We start from the raw sequence: 20,831 nt of genomic DNA on the forward strand, positions 1-20,831 counted from the left end.
GAGGGTAGGGCCCCTCCTTCGGTTGTTTTTAATTCTGTTGGTCCCCAGCCAGCACCCACCGTGCCATATTCCCCTTTCCTCCTCCCTGAGGCCCCGCACTGCACCGGATGTCTGAATTTTATCTTGTCCCTGCTAAAGCCTGACATTGGAGCTTCTCTACCTCCCTTATGCTAAACTGGAATAACTTCCAATCTGCTGAAACGAGTGGCCTGATCTCAACAGTGTGGCGAAGGTGGGGTTGTGAACAAGTCACCTCCAGAAGTTCAGAAGGTCGGAGTTCTAAGGCCAAGCCCTAGCCCTTCACTTACCTGATGAGAAAGTTGAGTCCCTAGAGAGCTACCACCCACATCACAGCTAGCAAGGGACCACGTGTCTTTTGACCCTCACCCCCCAAGCAAAATAAACTTCACCTGGATACCTGCAGCATGCTTTTCAGCAAAACATGGCTATAAACCCGTTCGCAAGTCTTTCTTAGGTGGGATCCCTTGTGGCTGTGGCCTTTGATGAGAGTCATCTGGACAGATTCCGCGTGAAACGTGGCCTTGGGGGTTCGGGTCAGCGGGAGGTGGCGCCTGACAGAGCCCTGCGTTCCCCACCACACACCCGGAAAAGGGGGGGGGGTCCGGGATGGAGGGCGGGGGCTCCACGCGCCCACAGACCCCGGCGGCCCCCTCTTCCTGCCGAGGTGCCCAGGTCTGCACTTCCGGCCATGAATGCGTTCGCCGGTCCTCGCTGCTCTGGAAATTCTAGGAATTTCCTTTGAAGTCTGGGAGCCCTGTCATTCTGGCGCCCTCTCCTCTAATTCCTGCCTAAGCGCTGCGGTTGGCCGAGAGGCTCTCCGGCAGAGGAGAGAGTCCCACCCCCAGGCCCCGCAGGCCGCGCTGCGTCTTTGCTCGGGTGCGCAGCGCCACCTGCGGACCGATCGCCGGTCCCTTTCTAGCCGAGGGTCCGGTCGATCAGCGGGCACCAGAGGCCCAACTGGCTTGGTGAGGACTCAAGACTGCAGCCGGTCTCACAAGCGCAGTGTTCAAGGGGTTCTGGGTTCGAGGCCAGCTGGACAACTTGAACTTAGGTCACCTGTGAGCGCCACTCTGTGCACAGATGAAGGACTCCCCCAACCTCCTGAGCTGCTGGGAGGACCACAAGCAATTGAGGTTAGGTCTTTGGCAGTGCCTTGCCTCCTCTCCCCCAGTCTCGCCACACCCCTCTTCCATGCCAACCACTCCCCCTCCAGAGACACCTCTGCCTCCCTGCAACCTCCCTCAGCCCTTACTAGTACAGCCATATCTAATTGCTGCTAAGCCTCAAAGCCCCCTTGGCAATCCTGAAGGCCATCTCCCCAGGACAAGGGCTCCCCTTCCTTCTAAGGTGACAGTCAAGCCAACACGACAGACAGAAAGGCACAGTCTGTGAACTGAGCGAGCACTGACGTAGGAGTCAGGAAACTGGAGTTCCGTAAACAGTCCTGTGACCTTGGATAATTCACTTACCCCTCTCAGGGCAATTTCCTCAACTTTGAAAAAGGGGAGGTTCTGTTTATATCTGAAACATCTTGATTAAAGTTCTCTTTCTAGGGGCTTCCCTGGTGGCACAGTGGGTAAGAATCCCCCTGCCAATGCAGGTGACACGGGTTCGAGCCCCAGTCCGGGAAGATCCCACATGCCACAGAGCAACTAAGCCCACGTGCCACAACTACTGAGCCCGCGAGCCACAACTACTGAGCCTGCGTGCCACAACTACTGAAGCCCACACGCCTAGAGCCGGTGTTCCGCAACAAGAGAAGCCACTGCAATGAGAAGCCTGTGCACCACCACGAAGAGTAGCCCTGTCCCACTCCCTGACCCTCCCCCTGGGTTGGATTAGTACAGGGCACCACCACAAACTCATCCCCCAGACAACAGACCCGGGGAGGGGCAGCATGGGCTCTGCCCCTACATCTGAGAGTTTTCAGAGACCACCTCTACTTTCCATCCCTCCCACTATACAGCCCTCCTTTCCCCCTTCATCCTGCCTACTTCTCTGCCTTCTGCTTGAGCAACCTGCCTGCCACAATGTGGCTGCCAGAATGGCCATCCAAAACACAGTTCTGACCAGGTCACTGCCCTGTGCAACACTCCAGGAGCTTCCAAGAGCCTTGAGGATGTGGGCAAAGATCCACACCCTAGCAGAGAGAGCTCTTGATGGTCTGATCCTGCTGCCGTCTCCAATTTCAGTCCTGTCCCTTCCCACCTTAGACTTGAGAGTCCCCTATATGAACCTGCCTGTGATTCCCCCCACCACCAGGACTCCACATCCCTCCACTTCACTTACAGGGACCTCTTTGCCAAAGAGACCCCCTCCCTCATCATAGCCATGTGACTAACTTCTGCTCTGGGCCTTCTCCCCCTCCCCAGCTAAGCTATCTTGTCTCTGTGCTCAGAGCCCCCTGTGCTTACTTCTACCACCTCCCCTAACCATGTGATGTTAAAATGTCATTCAGTGTTCTTGTTGTTCCAGTTAGGTGTCTGTCTTCCCCCTCTAAATCGTGAACTCCTCAAAAGCTGTCTTATTCATCTCCAAATAACCCAGGTGGTTCCTGGGATCTCCCAGCCCACTTTGCTCTAGTTTAGATGAGCCTTGTGGGGGACACAGCTCATTGCCTACCCAATAGCCATTTTCTGAGCCCTCCTTAATGACAGAACACTGATTTTGCTCAGGGAGGCAATATGCCTGACTGAAACAGTCTCCTTCCCAGACTCTCTTGCAGCTAAGCGTGACCATGTGACACACCCCGAGCAGAAGTCACTGGATGGGGCCTCTAGGACAGCTTTTCAAAAGAGGATAGATTCATGCATCTGGCCTTTTTTCCTTCCCTTTTTCCTTTCCTGGAACATGGGCAAGATGTCTTCAGGAGAGCAGCTACCATGCAACCATGAGGACCGAAGCCACACAAGTAGAGCAGTAAGATAGAAGGAACCTGGGTCCTCCATGATAACCTTGAGACACTGTACCAACTCCTTGTTTAAACCCATCTTTGGAGGGTTTTCTCTAACTTGCAGCTGAATGCAATCATAACTGATACAAACTATTTCCTCACCCAAGAGAATGGGCTCACATTCTCATCATCACCACTGAAATTCAGCTCCTACTCATTTTTCTTTTTCATCCTGGAGCCACAGCTTTCCATTTTCACAATCTCACAGTGGGAATTAGGTTAAGTGAAAATATTTTCAGTAAAGACACGGACATGCTACATTGTAGCATCTCACATTTATTCAGACTGAAGAGTAGCAAGCCTCATTCTTAGAAGTCCTTCAGCCACTCCACACCCCTAGGGAACATATTCTGATCACATCCATTCGTGTAGTCCTCAGCTTCACACCCTCTTGCCTCCTCTCCCCTGATCTTCTCTCCCCAGCCCTCGAATGAGCAAAAACCGAATTCTTCCACGTTCTCACTCACAGCAACTTAACTATCACCTCTGTGCCTTGGACTCCTATGAGCACCCTCACCTTCTGTCCCAGTGGCTTACCAAGCTATTATTTCAAAGCTGTTATTCCTCTCTAAGCTGAATTCTGTTAGTAGAGGTTAAGAGCACTAATTTTTTACTCTCACTACATTTATCTTTCCATCATGTTTCACACAATGTAGGGGCTCCATAGTGGGTTGAATTGATTGAAAGGAACCCTGAGATACACACGCTGCAATACTCAACCACTTATTTTAAGAGGTGCCATGACCTCTAACTCAAAGGAATAATTCTCCTATGAAAAATGTCAGGCCACATAAAAGAAAAGATTGGTGCTAAGATCAGACAGGTAAAAGGCAGATGGAAGAGAGGCCCATCAACTGTCTGTCCCTGTGCAAGTCACACTCAGTCTCTGGGCTCAGGTTTCCCATGAAGAACTTAGAATGAAGTCAGAAGGAACTTTAAATCTCATCTTTAAAAAACTAAGAGTGATATGAGACCCCTTTATATATTGGGGATATTTTTCCATTCCTTAGACTGTGCCCTTTTTTCTTGATTGATCTTGACAAATGTTTATTTTATTAATCTTTTCAAAACACTTATTTGGGGGATTTTAAAAAATTACCTCCAGTTTATGTTTCTTTTCTCTTTCTTTTCTTATCTTTATTATCACTTTCCTATACTTTCTGTGTTTATTCTAACTTCTTAAGTTTGATGCTTGGCTCATTAACTTTTAGGCTTTCTTCATTTCTAGTATAAGTATTTTTAAGGCTATAAACTTCCCTATACATATTGCTTTGGCTGCATCATCATGTTTTGATATGTAATATTTTCATTAGTGTTCAATTCTAAGTATTTTCTAATTTATGATTTCTTTAACCCATGAGTCACGGAGAAGTGTTTCTTTTTTCAACTTCCAAAATAATGGGGGGGTTGTAGCTTCTTGCCATTATGATTGTTGATTTAATACTTAATTACATTGTGATTAGATAATGTAGTTTGTATGACAAAAATCCTTTTTAAATTAATGAGGCTTACTCCATGGCCTTTCTTATAATTAATTTTCATAAATGTTCTATGTGTATTTGAAAAGAATGTATGTTTTCTTTTTGTGTGCAAAAGTCAGTTCTTTTCTATTAGGTCAAAATTTGTGTTGTTCAAATATTCTATCTTTGTTAATTTTTTATCTACTAGAAAAATCAGTTAATAATACAGGGATGTTAAAAATCTACTTTGATCATAAATTTGTGGATTTATCCTTACAGTTCTGTCTATTTTTGCCTTATATATTTTAAGCCTTTTGGGAGGGGCGGTTCATGTCACTTAGAATTGTTACATCTTTCTGGTGAAGAATGTTCTATATTATGTGATACTCTGCTTCTGTGAGTTACACTGTTTTCCTTAAATACTATTTTGTCTGATAGTAATATCACCACACCATTTCTTTTCTTTGGCTTAGTATTTTCCATGTTTCTACATTCAGCTTTTGTGTATCATTATGTTTTAGGTATGTCTCTTGTAGACAGCACATAAACTGAATTTTGCATATTTAAGAAATAACTCTAAAAATGTTTGTCTCTTACCAAGAGATTTTCAGCTACTATATATTTATTGTGATATTTGACATATTTTAATTCATTTTACCTACCTTATTTTGTACTCTACAAATGTACCACTCTGCTGTGGGATATTGATTGTGGGGGAGGCTATGTGTGTGCTGGGGATAGGTGTAGAGGATATCTGGGAACTATCCATACTTTCTGCTTAGTTTTACTGTGACTCCAAAACTTCTCTAAAAATTAAAGTCTATTTTTTAAAAGAAAAGGAAGGGAAAGAAAATGACAGGCCCAGATCAGGTAGCAATCAACTCAAGGTTCACTGTGAAAGTCACTGTGAGGGTCCCTGTGGAGACCCTCATCTCTTTTACCCACAAGGACTCCTGGGCTAAAACTCACGTCCCAGATCTAATAGTAAAGGTGGCAATGCTACTAAGAGGACAATTTTCCCATATCAAAGTCAAAGCCTTCATAGCAAGGGTGGGACCCTGAGATATGGAAGAGACGACATTGGGTGAACAAGCGTGAGAATGTTGAACCCCAGATGCCCTAACTCCTCAGGGCAGAAGAAGCTCCCTTCTCTTTGCTAGAGAAGAGTGGCCTCCCCAGGCCTGAAGACCATGGATAAACCTTACCTGAGACAGACATCTCCCAAAATGATTCTTGGCTTTCTCAAGATCTTCCCGTACCATTACTTGTTCCCTTAGGCCAATAACCAGGGTCAGGATTCAGCACAGCCCAAGAAGAGAAATAGTCCCTCCTCTGGGAGGAGGGCATTGGAGGAATGGCAGCACCTGGATACTGAACACCTGCAAGAATCATGAGACCATGTGTGGGAGTGGATCTTGAGAGTTTGGGCTCACTCTAGTTGTCTAAAGATAAGGTTGAATATCTTTTCTATTTATTGACATGGGAACATGTCATAACTCAGAGTAAGTGTCTTGGCAAGAACTTCGGAGCCAGCCCTAAGATACTGCTGAGGGCTTATTCAAGGCTGGACTCATTGATGGCCTATGGCCCAGGAGGTGGAGATGCTGGAATGTTTGGCGTGATATTGAGGAAGGGGTAGAATTCTCAGGAAGGTGGGGATGTTAGAATGGATGTATTATATGAAAGCACAGAGTTCACTTTGTTTCCTCAAAGCAACCAGAACCTCCTCTCATTATACGGCAATAAAGATGGCACTGGAAAGGGCTTCTCCAGCATCTTTTTGAAGCTCAGTGGTGGGGGGGGGGCAATTCTCTGCAGGACAGGGTTGCAAGTAGCAGATGCTACCATGGACCTGGGATCCCTCGAATCCTTGTGGAGATGACAGGATACCAGACAGGCTGATGCTAAGGAGAGCATTCAATCGGCAGCAGCAAGGTGGACATAATTACTATAATAGGCAGCAAGGCTGGAGTGGCAATCAAGCCACCTTGACCTGTGGGGATCTTGGTGACTGCCAATTGGTCATGCTGTTCTGAGGGGCATGATAGATAGACAGTGGACTAGGGTGTTATTTGACGTGTATAACAACAAAAACCCTGAAAAACAAAATACTAAGAGCTAGCAAGCAGAAGCTGCCACAATGGAATGCAGTGGTTCTGCATACAGTTTCCAGATCTAAGTCAGCTCACAGACCTGGGGCCCATGGATTGAAGAGGAGGCCAGATCTCCTTGAGAAAGGACCCAGTACTTTGCCCAAGTATATATGATAAACCATTTTCTGAACCCTTCCCAAAGAGTCCTGAGGTCAGTTCCTATGGTAACTGTGCAGGGAAAAGACTTTTCAAGGAATCTTGGACACAGGATCTGAGCTGACACTGATACCAGGGGAGCTGAAATGCCTCTGTGGTTGCCCAGGTAGAGTGGGGTCTTATGTAAGGCAGGAACCACAGGATGGTAGTAGAGGTGGACCCTCTCAGATCACATCCTTGGTCTCCTCTACAAAGTGTTGATCATGACAGCACCGGTCATAGAATTGAGAGATCTAAATGACACGCTCACAAGTCCACATAATCACCTTGGCCAGTGATAAGTGCCCATTTATTTTACAGCTTAATAATAAGAAAACTGGTCCCTAAACCAATCATGGAAAAGCAGAAAAATTAAAATTTAAAAATTTATAAAAAATAAACACAGTCTTCTCACCTGACCAGTCTTGGGCACTACCCGATACCACAAGTTCCCCATGGGAAGAGGCTGTGCCTTCTCCTCAACCTTTCCCAGTTTCTCCCAGTATCTCTGCTCTCCAGTTTAAGAGATTATTTTCCCATGGCATCAATGTGGAATGGAGCACACTTGACTAGGAATCAGGAGCCAGGGTCCTAACCCTGGTTCTTCCCCAGCCAGCGATGTGATTTTGGGAAAGTCCCTCACCCCATTCAAGTTCCCAGTGTAAAATAAGCAGGTGAGTTGGATGCCCACCAAGGCCTTTTGTTCATCTCCGGGACCCATAGACTTATCAAGACCAAATTCCAATGCATACATCTTTGGGGCCTCAGCAGTTCAAGGAAACTAAATTTAGTTACAATGGTCTCCTCATAGAGACCTTCGAGTGACTACCTAACACAAATGACCACCTTATTTCTGCTGGTAGGCACCCTTCCAAGCTCCCAGGTACGCTCAGCACAGAGCTAAGGGGCCAATGTGACTTTTGCCTTGTGACAATCCGTGAAGAATTTGTTTCCCACTCTCACCCGCACCCTCAGGCACACCACTCTTCTGCCATCCAGTCTCTGCTTTCTGCCATCTTTGAATTCTTCATGACCTTGAACCTGCCATTTGTATCCTCTTTGTGATGCTGTTTGCTGCCCAGGCAGGAGAGGAGATGGGAGGGAAGCAGGAAGCAGGATGGAGGCCCCGCGAGTCAGGCTCTCAATCGAGCCCGTGGGCTCCCTTTAATCAGAGACAGGCCAAAGCCTGGTTAGCCCAAGAATGCATACCTTAGGCAGATGTCTGCCTGCTGCTTCTAGAAAACTTTTACAGCAGCACTTTCTCCTCTCAGACTTTTGGCAGAGCTCTCACCATTTCTTCATATTAATAATGAAAAAAGAAAAACCCACAACGAATGTGCAGTGAAATGAATCTGCAATTAATTTTAAATAAGCTTAAAATTCCATTGAAATGCCCTCCCTTGGTATTTTTATGGGAAATGGTTTTTGCTAGATATGCACACCATAAAGATCCTGAAACATACGATAGACAAAATCCTCTTAGGCATGCTAAAGGATAATTTGGTTTTTCTCAAAGCGACATTAAAAAATAATAAATAAGGGATAGAAATAATCCAGCTTTTAAGGAAATATTAACCACTAACCTATAAACTATCCCAAAAAGCAATCTCTCTACTCAGGAAATTTAGCATATGGTTCTCTCCCAGCTTAACCCTTTTGCTTTTTCACATCTTTATGCATCTCTCACTTAAGCCAAATCACGTAAAATTCCTCATCTCAAGAGGCCTAAGAAGGTCTTTTCTCGTGCATCCAAAATCAGCAACGACCCTAGGACCAGAGGCTCCATCCTTCGCCAGGCTGGTCTGGCTGCAGGTCAGCCCCACCCCAGCCAGGAGGGGCAGCTGCTCCAAGGCTCTGGGAAGCTTTCTTTTCCCCGGCCTCCGGGACATTTTCCAGATCCAGTTCCCAGAGCACTCACCCCTATCTGATCCCAGGCCAAAACTTGGCTCCAGTAATAACAAAGAAGCCCAGAAGATGAAAAGCTGAAGTCCTTTCCCCTCCGGTTGAAACCAGGTGTGATGTTGGCAGGGAGAGGTTCCAAGCTCCAGAGAGCCAGATGAAGGCGCGCTAAGGCAATAACCTGAAAACGAGCCCCATGTGGGGCAAGATGCCCAGACCTTTCACTTATTTTGCTATAAATGAGTTTCCTGGGGCAAAATAATTTCTTCCTTCAAAGAAAATCACAGTCAAAGGCCGAAGAAAAGGATGGGGAGAGGGGGGAAAGTGAAAGGGGAGGAGAGAGAGGCAGGAGGGAGGAGCCTCTGGGTGGATGGCCCAGGGCTTCCCAGAGAGCTCAACCAGGCCCCTAAGAATTCTCCAGCTTGTAAACTCCCCCCTTGATGTTTGCCACGGGGAGCCGCTCTAGGAGCTTTGTCCAGCCTTTGCGCTGATTCTGTGTCCCTCAGCAGGGAGACAAGCGATTGTGGTGGTTTGCCAGCCTTCCAAAGGGCTGGACGTCCTGGTGCAGGCTCCCAAGGGAGGTGTCAAAATCCCAGAGTAAGGCCTGGCGGGGGGCGGGGGAGGGGTGTTGTGCAGACCGCAGGCTGAATTAGAAGTCTGCTCTCACCTTCTGCCTTAGTGGTCACTCAGATGCAGGGACTTAAGAAGGCAGCCCTTAGGCCTGCCTGCCAGGAAACCTTTGATCTTCTTTTATAATCTCAGGGTCACATATATTTGGAGCTTTTGGACTTGACCACAAAATGAAAGCCAGACAGCATGCCACGCTGCTTCCGCCAGATCATTTAGAGTAGACAGCATTACAGGTTGAGCCAGAGCTGGTAGCCATCAGCCCAGTGCAGTGACCAGAAATGGAGACACGGAGGATGGCAAAGGAACTTTACTGCCTTTGGTAACAGCTCATTCAGGCAGGGAAATATGGTCTAGCTGGAGGCTGCCACACTTGCCAAAATCTCAACAGTCTCCTGGATCTTGAGCCACCATGTGGAACCCAGCACACTCAATGCCAGACCAACCACCATATCCCTCTGGTCAATTTTCCCTTTAATTGCAACTTGGACAAGGCTGAATCCTCACTCCATCACATCCGTCCTACCAAGATGAAGGGAGGGGTTGAGGGATTCATTTGTCAACAGCTATTTATTGAGCACTTACTATGTACCTAGTATTATTGCAAGCACTGGGGATATAGCTGAGAAAGAAGAGATTCTTTTCTCCAAGGAGTTGCTGCTTGGGGTACCAGAGTATGAATCCTCAGTCTTCAGAAATCATCCAACCTAACAACTCCCTTTGCCAAGGGGCTCCAAGGCCCAGAGAGTGGCAGGGCCTTCTCAGAGCTACCCAAAGCATGAACTGGGTCTCCTGCTCTCTAGAACAGTGTTTATTCTGCCACCCACCCCACACTCTTACTCATCAATCTCACAAGTCTTTATGGATCATCTACTGTGAACCCAACCTGAGGACCCAGAAGATCCAAAGATAAGGTAGGAAGTGGGCTTCAGGATTTGAATCTCAAATCTGTCACTTAATGTGTGACCCTGAGTGAGTCATTTAACTCCCCGAGCCTCCTCTATCAAGTGGGATCTGACAGCAACTAGCTCGTCCTATTGAAATTGTTATAAGACTTAGGGAGAAGGTTTGTCTACCTCCCATGGCTCAAGAACAGCTATGTAAATGCTGGACGCTATTACTAGGTCATGGCAACTGCCCTGCCCTCAAGGAGTAGAGAGTCTAGATGAAAAGACAGAACATGGGCAAAATGGTTAGAATGCTGACACCAGATGCGTGCCATGTCAAATGACTGGTGCAGAGGAGGGAAGGAGAATCCCATCCTTGACTTCCTGAAGGTCATGGGGCTTGGCCTGAGCACTAATGAATGGGTAAGATTTGGATCATTCTGAGCAGGCTATTTCAGACCGGAAGGGGCCTTCGTGATCATGTCAGCATTCATGTATTCTTTCACTTGTTCATTTGACAAATATTTATTGAGCAACAATTATGTTCCAGGCCCTGCTCTAAACATTAGAGGGATAATGTGAAATAAGACAGGTGATGTCCCTGCCTCCATGAAGTTTATATTCTGGAAGGGGAGACAGTCAACAAATTAGTAAACCTATAAATTAAAAAGAGAATTTAAGGAGTAGGTTGATATAACAGAGAAAATTGGGTAGGGAGGAGGCTTCTTTAGATAGGGAGACCAGGGGAAGTCTCTGTGATGCAGTGAGTTTTTTTTGGAGGATGCAGTGACATCATTTGCTCAGGATCTACCACGGAGAGGAAAAGAAAACAAGGTATCAAGATGTCTCCTGGGTTTTTGGTTGAAGCAGTAGGATGATGATACTGTGTTTTACTGAGATCCTGGGTTCTGTTTGGAGCATGCTCTGTTTGATTTTCTTCTTAGATATTCGGGTCAAGAAGGACACAGGGCTGGAGACACACAAATGGGACTCATCAAAATGGGAGATTAAAAGTTATGGGCCTGGGGGGCTTCCCTGGTGGCGCAATGGTTGAGAATCTGCCTGCCAATGCAGGGGACACGGGTTCGTGCCCCGTTCTGGGAAGATCCCACATGCTGCAGAGCGACTAGGCCCGTGAGCCACAACTACTGAGCCTGCGCGTCTGGAGCCTGTGCTCCGCAACAAGAGAGGCCGCGATAGTGAGAGGCCCGCGCACCGCGATGAAGAGTGGCCCCTGCTGCTTGCCGTGACTGGAGAAAGCCCTCGCACAGAAACGAAGACCCAACACAGCCAAAAATAAATAAATAAATAAATATATATATATATATATATATATATATATATATATATATATATATATTTTTTTTTTTTTAAGGTATGGAGCTGGGAGAGATCACTAGGGAGAGGAAAGAGAAAGAGCAGAGGACCCAGAATCAAGCTCTGAAGCCCTTTGATATATAGAGGTCAGCTGAACAGAGAGACTGAGAAATATTGGACTCTGTGGAAGGATGAAAATTAGAAGAAGGTGGTACCAGACAGCTTCATTCCCACCTCCTTGCAATGAGCCTTGCTGCCCACTAAGAGGATGGGAAGCCAAAGAATATCACACCCATGCTCCCCTCCAGCTCGGATCTGCATGTGACCTAGCTTTCTCCAAGCAGGTACACTAACTCACAGTTTGGAAGACGGGACATCGAATGTATCTGTTGCACCTCTTGGCAAGCATGGCCATGGGGGCATTTGGTTTTTCTGGAACAGTTGTAGCAGAGCGTCCCGGGAGTCCCTAACTTTGTGAGTGTTGAGAGGCAGGCATGGAGCATTCCTTCAGTCAGCATGGACTGCAGCAGGGGCAAAAATGCACCAGTTGCAGCATCCCAGCCATGGCAGAGGTGGCAGCTCCTGTGACAGGCCAGTTCTTCAGTGTTCTTCTCCGAGGTGTTTCTGCTGGATCAGATGTGGAGGGTGACAGTCTCTAGCTGCCTCTCCAACCTTTCCAATGCTTTTATAAGCACTGGACTCTCCCTATTAAGTCTCTTTCTGCCTAAGCTAGCTAGGGTGGTTTCTGCCATCTGCAGGTGATCCTCAGATGAGTCAGAAGTAAAGGGAAGAAAGTATTTAATAAAGAAGGGAGTAGTCCACTATGCCAAACACTGCAGAGCGTTTAAGGCGAGAGTAAGAAAGCTTTTGGATTTGTCGGCATGAAAGTTATTGGCGACCTTGATGTGAACAATTTCAGTAGGTGGCAGAGAATGAATGGGAAGTGTTGCATTGGAAAACACTCTTTTGAGAAGTCTGGCTGATAAGAGGAGCAGAGATATGATGCAACAGCTGGAGGGAAATGCAGGCTCAAGGAGGAGTTTTTAAAGACCGGAGACCTTAGAGCATTTCACCTGCTGAAGAGATACTGTAGAAAGAGAGGAGATTAATCACACAGGGAAAAGAAAGGATAGTCCTTGAAGGTAAGGAAATAGGATCCAGAGTGTGTGGAAAGGCTGGCCTTGGAAAAGATGAAAGAATCTTCCTCCATTATAACAACCTCTTGGCATTCAAAAGATGGAGGGCAGACCAACTTGGCCTCAGAGTTTGTGCAGGGATCTGAAAGGGATAAAATAAGAGGGAGCTAAATTGTATAGAGCCTTGAATGCCAACCCTTGAATTTAGACTTCCTCCTGCAGACACTGGGTTTTGGGGCCAAATGCTTCCAGCCAGAGAAAATATCCAAGGAAGACCCAAATCAAGTTCCACTGAAAGGAAAACCATTATCAGTCTAACTAACTGGGTACATTGCCAGTTGTTGGGCTGGCATCAGAACTGAGGTAGTGTTTTGAACTAAGAGCAGTATGATGGATAGAGCACCGATTTTAGGTTCAGATGGATCTGGGTTAGAATCCTACCCCTTAATAGATGTGACTTTGGGGAAGCCATTCAACTTTTCTGAGCTGCCTGTGTAAAATCGGAAGAATGATCATCCCCCTTGGAATGGATACTGTAAAGATTAGATGCTATTACATACCTTGCCTAGTACCTAGAAGTTCTTAATGAATAGTAGCTGCTGAATCAGAATTCCTGGAAGAGGGGCCTGGAATCTGCATTTTTTTAAAAAAAAAATTCCTTTTAATTTTTTTTTTTTTTTTTTTTTTTGCAGTACGTGGGCCTCTCACCGCTGTGGCCTCTCCCGTTGCGGAGCACAGGCTCCGGACGCGCAGGCTCAGCGGCCACGGCTCACGGGCCCAGCCGCTCCGCGGCACGTGGGATCTTCCCGGACCGGGGCACGAACCCGCGTCCCCTGCATCGGCAGGCGGATTCTCAACCACTGCGCCACCAGGGAAGCCCTGGAATCTGCATTTTTAATAAATCTGGGAGGTTATTCAAGTGTTGGTCCCTGGGGTCTTCAAAAAAGCTTGTCTTGGGCTTTTCCCATGACCTGGAAGATAGTAGGAGCTCAATAAGCATTTTGTTGAATGATTAGACAGATAGATAGGGGAGAAGGAAAAGAAGGAGAAGAAAGATGATGTCTCAGTCTGTTTAGGCTGCTATAACAAAATACCACTTATAAACAACAGAAATTTATTTCTCACAGTTTTGGAGGCTGCAAAGTCCAAGATCAAGGCACCAACATGGTCTGGTGAGGGCCCTTTCCTGGTTCATAGCCGGTGTCATTTTACTGTTTGAAAGGTTGAAGGAGCTAGGGATGTCTCTGGACCCTCTTTTATGGAGCACTAATCCCATTCATGAGGGCTCCACCCTCAAGACTTAAGCCCCTCCCAAAGGCCCCACCTCCTAATATCATCATCCTTGGAGGTTAGGATTTCAAAATATGAATGTGGTGGTGACACAAACATTTAGACCATGATAGCTAGGTAGGTAAGTAAGTAGATAGATAGATAGATAGATAGACAGACAGACAGATAGGGATGACAGAACAAACATAGATAGGTAAATAGAACTGGCTGCAAAAATTTGCCTCTCAATTTGAAACATTAACATTTAGAACTTCTTTATGAGACCTTGCCACTCTCCTGTAAATAACAAGGCCATAGTACATGAGTCATTTCCCTCTTTGGAGAAAAAACCCAAGGGAGGACCCCATAATCACACAAAATCCAACACCAGGCAAAGCCAAATGAGCCCCAGACTAACTGCACACAGACTTGTTATCTCCTAATAGGACAGTCGGGGTTTTCCATGACATCCTTGCAAAGCTCATCTGTTTGAAGCAAACATTTCATTTGGAAGCAGAACAATTCTGTTGGACCTAATTACATTGAATCCACTTCAGGATGGGATTTTACCTCTCCATCCCCAAATATGCCAGAATGCAGAGCACACTCCCACGACCCGAGAGATTCTCTACCATGATCCCAGAACCCACCAAAAACAGTGCTGACTCAGGCAGGAAGAATCACTTTAAAATTGGCCCCTTTGCAGGTTTTCACCAATGCCTTATCATTCACCTAATTTACTAGTGTCTGAAAACCAAGGCTTTGGAACTGTCCTAATTTCACTTCTTCCGGCCTGGCTGGCAACTCTCCTGAAGTTTAAATAAGCCAAAATTTAAGTGTGTGGGGGTGGATTGTGGGAGGGGGGCCGGAGATGATGAGGGAAGAAAGTCCAAGAAAAAAAAATTGCCTGCCTGACATTTTCTTTCAGGAGAACCGTTTGTTATGCCATTAAAGCTCCCTCCCTCATCATTCTTGGTGAATGTCAGTTTGAATATTCAGCTTTTCATCAACCTTGATCTCTAGTTGATGCCTCTTCCTCCCTGCAGAGCAGGAATTTTGAAAGGTTAGAGGCAAAGAGCCTCAAAATCATAGCCTATTAAAGGTTTGGAAGCCAGACTGCATTTCCTCCAGCTTCATCTCTTTGGGCAATTGGTTAAGTGTCCCTGGCAGCTGAGCCTTGCTCTGTAAGAGCCCCAATGGCTACAATGGACTGTTTTGGGGTTTTTTTCTAGTTTTCAGTGAACATGACATTTTGAACCTGAAGCTGCGGTATTAATAAAGTCTGCATATGTAATGGAGATCTGAATGACCTGAAATTTACAGATTCAATTTGGGGCAGTAATTGCTCCTGCAGCTATTTTCTGCTGACTGCCTCAGAATGCCAAAACATCTTAAGAAGAGTGGGGGACATCTTTAGGACAAGCTCAGACAAACTAGCTGGAGCCCTGTTGAGGCCTGGTATAAAGCTTCAAAATATTTTTCAGTTTTTGTTTGCGCGTGGCAGCCCAGCGTGGTAGGAATTCCACCTGGGGTTGGAATCCTAGCATGCTCATGGACTGGCTGTGTGACCTTTGGGCCAGCTGCTTTAATCCCTCTGGACCTCAGTGTTCTTATCTGTAAGCTGGGTGGGAACGATGCCTGCTTCATGAGGGGAAGTGTGAGAAATATAAACCAAACCTCATAGGATGCCTAGCCCAGGGCCCTGACACGTGGTTTCAGCTCAGTCCAAGTTCACTTCTCCCTCTCACCCTGGCCTAGGTCTCAGGGGGACGGGGCGGGGGGAGGGCGGGAGCGGGCACTGTTTTTCTCAGACATGCTCACTGCTCAGAGAGTTCTCTTCCCAAGGTTTTGTCCCGGCATAAATTCAACAAGCAAAGACTCCTTTGATGCTAGACAGAGGATACTCTGCGTCCTCACCCTTGGTTATAGCAAGTTCAATATCAGTCCCTTACTTTACATCAAGAGAGACAAAGGCATTGGAATTTAAATTCCTTTGAGTGCTACAATATAACAATCAACACCTGCAAAAAGAACTGATACATTAATCTTTTAAAACCTGAGAGATTTCTTTTTCTACACAGTAAATGAACACTGATCTATTTTTCTTCCCTGAAAAGACCTTCATGTACATTGCTAAGACCTTGCTAGCGTCCATCTAAACAGTGGGTATTCATTTTTAGGACATCATTATACTTTTTTTTTTTTTTTTTTTTTTTTTTTTGTGGTATGCGGGCCTCACTGTTGTGGCCTCTCCCGTTGTGGAGCACAGGCTCCGGACGCTCAGGCTCAGCGGCCATGGCTCACCGGCCCAGCCGCTCCGCGGCATGTGGGATATTCCCAGACCGGGGCACGAACCCGTGTCCCCTGCATCGGCAGGCGGACTCTCAACCACTGCGCCACCAGGGAAGCCCCATTATACATTTTGCTTAAGAAAAAGAAGCTCTAGAATTTCTGAAAATCTTTTTTAGGCCATGCATAAAATTTCACGTGTGCTGCACCGTGGGTTTCCCACTACCATCATACAAAAATATCCCCCCATTAGACTGTCGTCTGCCTAAAATTCCACCACTATGGATCCAGTCCTTTTGGGTTAAGTATTATCTTTCCATTTGGCTCCTGGGGAGTTAGGGAACCTAACAGCTGACAGTATAGCAGGAGTAAAGCTCTACTCATAAACTTAAACAGGCAAAACTATAATTATATTTATTTTCCTCAACTCAGACTAATTCCAGGCCCCTGAGTCCTGAATACCCTCACAGGTTCCCCCCACCACCTGCCCATTCTCCTGTTTCTGGCCCCTCTCTCCAGGTCTTTCAGAAGTTCTGGCTTCTGATTCTAGTAAGGCTTGGGTAGGAAGTGGACCCCGACTAGTAGGTGTCTACCTCATTTGCCTGATCCAATGCCCTGGGGATAGGCCCTAGGTGGCTTCACATCCTCCCTAAGATAAGCAACACTATGGTGACCATCTCAGTCCCAGCGAGGTTCTCTGGCATTTGAGAGCCGGTGTCTAGGTGCTAGGGTACACGTATGCCCAGTTTCATTCTGTGCTGCCAGATTGCCCTTTAAGACCTCTAGACTATAGAGATCATGGTTTCTGGTTCCCCACGGCCTCCCCAACATTTGACATAACCTGGCTTTCTTATTTTTGTCAACTTGATGCGTGTAATGTGTATCTCATTTTGGCTTTATTTTTTCCTTTCTGTGATTACCAATGATTCAGACACTTCACTAAATATTTCAGTGTAAATCTCCTACTAACAAGGACATTCTCCTACATAAACCATAATAAAATTACCCCACTCAATAAATTTAACTTTTATACACCACTAATGTCTGATTTAGGGTTCATATTCAACATTCCCCATTTGTCCCAATAATTCTTGACATCATAAAAAACACCTCCCAATCTGTCATCTATTTATTAACATCATCTATGAAGACCATTTAACAAAATCTTTAATATTGATATCATCAAATGCGTTAATTGTTCTCCCTAAGAAGAGAGGTTTTGAGGGTCCCATTTAAGAAGTTTTTGGCTATCAATTTGCAAAGATGTGTTTCAACAATTTCTCCTGTTAACTTTATAGCTTCACCTTTCAAATGTAGCTCTTAAATCTAAGTGGGGTTTACCTTTGTATAGGACAAGAAATAGGCATTCAACTTTTTTTTTTTCATAGAGTGAGTGAGTTTTTCCCATGCCATCTAAAAAAGTCTCTTCTTCCCCCAGGTGTTTGGGGCACTCTGTCACACACCAGGCTCCCATGTCCAGGGGTCTGCTTCCAGGGTCCCTCTTCTTTCCATGTATATCTATTTGCCCATTCCTGCACAGGAACTACGCATGGCTTATGTTATCATATGTTTTTGTCTGATAAATTGTGTTCTCTCTTTTTGATCTTATTTTTCAAACTTGACAGCTATTTGGGGACTTTTATTCTTCTACATCAATCTTGGATTATATTTTGTAAGTTCCACAAGCATTCTGCCCATAGCCAGCCACTGTAATAACCTGGATACCCAGCTGCCCTGGCACTGAGTGGCAAAATTACAAATGAAGGTTCTATCTCTGAAAAGTCATTTCATATCAAACCATAACATGCCAACATTTATCTTGAAAACAGACAAATAAAAGCAAATGTTTGTGAAGTGCTTGTGAATCCCAATTCACAAGTGTGAATGTACAAGGAAGGACACTTTTTCTAACGTTCTCAAAACTGGCCTGAATTTCTCTTTGGAGCTCTGCTGGGGTAGTATAAACTTAATTTCAGTTAATTAATTTCATCCCACTTTCTCTGGGGTGGTATTTGAGTTCCAAAGGGCTTACAGAGAACCAAGGCTTCAAAGAGCGGGGAGATCTATTACATCATCAATATCATTAAGTCAGGTAAGCATCATTCAATGTCTATTGTCCCTCTACTCCTCAGTCAATGGTCCCCAAAAGTCCCTCTCTCCTCCTCTCTTGAGCTCCTGGCAATCATCCTGTGGTTGCCCAAAGGGGATTGAGAAGTGCTGTGAGACCCCATTTGCCTAGGAGCTGCACACAACCATCAGTCCTCTGGGACCTTGCCACCTCTCAAAACTCTACCAGGAAAACTGGGCACAGGTGCCCTGTACTCTCAGAGCCCACAAATCTATCTGTTAGGGTCTCAACAAGGTTCATTCTCCTCTCCCTGGGACTGCCAACAGCTCTTTCATATTAGGATTCTCCAGAGAAATAGGACCACCAGGATGTGTGTGTGTATATAAAGAAAAATGTATAATAAGGAATTGGCTCACATAATTTTGGAGGCTGGCAAGTCCAAAATCTGCAGGGTGGGCTGGCAGGCTGGAGGCCCAGGAGAGCAGATGTTCTAGTTCAGGTCTGAAGGCTGTCTGCTGTAGAACTGGGAAGAGATTGGCAGATGTAGTCCAAAGGCAGTGTGCTGGAGAATTCTCTCTTGCTTGGGGAAGACTTTCTTTTTATTCTGTGCAGGTCTTCACCCAACTAGATGAGCCTACCCACATTTTGGAGGGCAATCTATTTTACTCCAAGTCCACCAATTTAAATGTTAATCCCATCCAAAACACCCCTACAGAAACACTCAGAATAACGTTTGACCACAGATCTGGGTACTGTGGCCCAGCCAAGTTGACACATAAAATTAGACACCACACTCTCCTTGATTAATGCTATATTAATCAGTTTCCAGTCAGGTAATTCAACATAAAATATTTATAATATTAATGAGGTATAATTCACATATCATAAAATTCCCCCTTTTAAAATGTACAATTCAGTGGTTTTTAGTATATTCTCAAGGTTGTACAACCATCACCACTATCTAATTCCAGAAAATTTTCATCACCCCAAAGAGAAAACCCATACCTATTAGCAGCCAATGAGAGGATTTAATATAGGGGATTGGCTGGACGGCTATCAAAGGACTGAAAAGGCAAAAAAAGAACACTAATGTCATGCAAACATGTAATTGCAGGAAACAGCTACCACGCCTAGCACTGGGAGAACAAAGGGAAGAGATCAGAACCCAGCACCCTGGAAGATGGGTCTCACAGAGCTGGGACTCAAATCTCTGAGGAGGGGGCATGAGCTAATGCCATTGAACCACAAGAGCCCAGAGGTAAGGTCTAAGTTACCTCTGATGGGGTGTGATGGGTCAATTGTGGGATCATAGAGAAACACTGGAAACTGGACCCAACTCTGCTGCCAGGGTAATGCTGACAGCAACAGCAAATACACAGGAGTATGACCCTTCTCCATCCTCCTGTCCTCCGGTCTCCCTTTAGTGTTCCTTATTAGCAGGACCTGGCAGGGAGCTGATGGCAACAAGGAAACTGAGCTGCAAAGTTACAGCTTCACCGTCATAAAGCAGAGTATAGAAGAGCTTTTAGGAGCAGAGAGATGACAGCTTATAACACCACATCTCACAACTCTGCATAACCCCAGCCTAGGGAGGGGAAAGAAGACTTATCTGGAGTTTGGAGGACAGGGATAGCAAAAGTCTTGTTCTTGCCCATGATATTTTCTTCCTGTTGCAATGACTTTGGCACTACATCCTCTCCCTGATCCTAGGGCCTGTTAGCATGATTCCCAGAGACACCTGGGCATAGAGATTGGGCTGTTGTGATGTGGGGAGGTGAAGGATGACAAAGGAGATTGCATTTGTGCCCAAGTGGACTGGATTATACCATATGTCCTTTGAGCCACATAGCGCCACCTGAGACTGATGAGATCTTCTGGCTCAGGTGATGTGGTCCTGGCCTATAATCACACTCACCCGTATGCAGAACTGCACTAGTGTTTTTTGGGGTGTTTTTTTTTTGCGGTACGCGGGCCTCTCACCGCTGCGGCCTCTCCCGCCGCGGAGCACAGGCTCTCGACGCGCAGGCTCAGCGGCCATGACTCACGGGCCCAGCCACTCCGCGGCATGTGGGATCCTCCCGTACCGGGCCACGAACCCGTGTCTCCTGCATCGGCAGGCAGATTCTCAACCACTGCGCCACCAGGGAAGCCCTGCACCAGTTTTTAACCTGGCATTACCTTCCTCGATGAAGTAGAGAAAGACAACAGCACCAGTCTTAGTAGATAGAACTGCTCTTCTCTTCAGTACACAAAGCTGGCACAAATGGGGGCAGTCAAGCTTCAAAAAGGTCTGCTGTGACCCTCGCTCAGACGTTATCATACACAAGTGTGAGCCTATTGCATGGCCACCTCTGCCTGTCCCAAATAATGTTGCTCGTCTCTCCACTCTGTGTCCTGACTTCATGGCCTCCATCTGTTTACTTTAGATAAATAAACACTGTTTGATTTACCCACATAATGCCTGTGTCTGGGTTTTCCTTTAATCCAAGTCCACTATTGACATTTGTCTATACAGTATAGTGGTTGTGCAATTTTCCATTACCTGAAGAGCTTAAGTTTTGAAATGCAAAATGTCAGGGGGAAAAGTCTATTTTTTTCTTTGCATTTTCGCTATCAT

The sequence above is a fragment of the Kogia breviceps genome, chromosome 3 (genome assembly GCF_026419965.1).
Source record: "Kogia breviceps isolate mKogBre1 chromosome 3, mKogBre1 haplotype 1, whole genome shotgun sequence".
Lineage (NCBI taxonomy): Eukaryota > Metazoa > Chordata > Mammalia > Artiodactyla > Physeteridae > Kogia > Kogia breviceps.